The sequence below is a fragment of the Motacilla alba genome, chromosome 25 (assembly GCF_015832195.1).
Source record: "Motacilla alba alba isolate MOTALB_02 chromosome 25, Motacilla_alba_V1.0_pri, whole genome shotgun sequence".
NCBI classification, from domain to species: Eukaryota; Metazoa; Chordata; class Aves; order Passeriformes; family Motacillidae; genus Motacilla; species Motacilla alba.
The window spans coordinates 195090-196986 of record NC_052040.1 but is presented as its reverse complement, the minus strand read 5'-3'; positions in this window follow the sequence as shown (position 1 = coordinate 196986).

Below are 1897 nucleotides of genomic sequence, written 5' to 3'. Positions count from 1 at the left end.
AAAACGCCCCCTCCCCTAAAAAAGCGCCTCCTCACCCCAAATCCCCCCGGCCTGGGGGGTCCCCGGGAGTTCGGAGGGGGGGTCCCGAATATCGGGGGGGTCCCCGGGTGTCCCCCCGCCCCGAACAATGGCCCCGCAGCGGCGCCGGCAGCGCGCAGCGCAGACAATGGGCGGGAGCGGGGGCGGGGGGGCTCCGGGGCCGGGCTCGGGGGGGGCTCCGGGGGGAGCCGGGGTTTCCTCCGCCTCCTCCTCCTCTTCCTCCTCCTCCTCCTCCTCCTCCTCCTCCTCCTCCTCCGCCGCCGCCGCCGCCGCCGCCGGGGTTCGGGTGCGGGGGGGACGCGCACAAAGGTGCGGCGGCGATGGTGAGTGCGGGGGGCACCGGGGGGGTTCGGGCCGCTCCCGGGGGGGTCCCGGCGTGCGGAACCGGCCCCGGCGCTGCCGGGGGAGCGGGGCCGGGCCGGGGCCGCGCTCCCCGCGGGAAGGGCCCCGGCAGCCGCGGCTTTTCCTGGGCTGGCGGCGGCGGCGGCAGCCCCGAGCCCGGCGCTGGGGACGGGGGGGGGTCCCGGCTGGGGAGGGGGCGATGGGACCCCCCGGGAACCCCCCGGGGACCCCCCCGGGGACCCTTCGGGGTTGGGGGCTCCGCTGGAGCCTCCTCGGGGCGCGACGCGACCCCCGGGACGCCCTGAATCCCCCCCGGCGCTGGCGGCGGCGGCCTCGGGGCGCTTTGTGCCCGTGCCGGGGGCACCTGCGGGGCGTCCCCGGTGTCCCCGGTGTCCCCGTCACCTGCGCGGTGTCCCCTGTGTCCCCCCCATCACCTGCGCGGTGTCCCCGGTGTCCCCATCACCCTCGGCATGTCCCCCGCTGTCCCCTGTGTGTCCCCTCCCCATCACCTGCGGGGTGTCCCCCGTGTCCCTGGGGTGTCCTCCCCTCCCCCCCCCCCCGCTGTCCCCGCTGTCCCCATCCCCGGCAGGGACCATCCCGGGGGTCCCTGGGCCGGGGTGTCCCCCGTGACCCCTCTCTGCCCCGCTGTCCCCATGCCCTCCCCGCCTCCCGGGGATCCCTGGGCCGGGATGTGCCCGGTGTCCCCGCTGTCCCCTGCTGTCCCCCAGTATCTCCCCCTGTCCCCCGCTGTCCCCCCGCCCTCCCCGCCGCCCGGGGGTCCCTGGGTCGAGCGTGCCCGGTGTCCCCGCTGTCCCCCGTGTCCCCCGCTGTCCCCTCGTGTACCCCGCTGTCCCCCAGTATTCCCCAGTGTCCCCCCCGTCCCCTCGTGTCCCCCGCTGTCCCCCGTGTCCCCCCCTGTCCCCGCTGTCCCCCCGCCCTCCCCGCCGCCCGGGGGTCCCTGGGCCGGGCGTTCCCCGTGTCCCTCTGTCCCCCAGTGTCCCCGCTGTCCCCCGTGTCCCCCCTGTCCCCCCCTGTCCCCCCGTGTCCCCTCGTGTCCCCTCGTGTCCCCCTGTCCCCCGCTGTCCCCCCCTGTCCCCCCGCCCTCCCCGCCGCCCGGGGTCCCTGTGCCGGGCGTTCCCCGTGTCCCTCTGTCCCCCAGTGTCCCCGCTGTCCCCCCGCCGCCCGGGGTCCCTGTGCCGGGCGTTCCCGCCGCCGCCGGCCCCGGGACAGCCCCGGCCGGATCCGGAGCCGGTTCCTGGCGGAGCCGCCCTGGAGCCGCCGGGGAGTTCCCGGAGCCCGGCCCGGGATGGATTTTCCCTTGGGATCCTCTTCCCGCCGCGGGCGGAGGTGAAAGCGCAACAAAACAACAGAAAGAAATCAAAACAACGACAAGAAAAACAAGGGGGAAAAAAAGGAGATTTCGGAAAATTTCCAATCTTCTCCGGGAGGAGCGCCGCGGGAATCCGAGGATCGGGCTGGGAGTCCGGCGGGATCCCGAGGATTTTCCGGCGGCTTT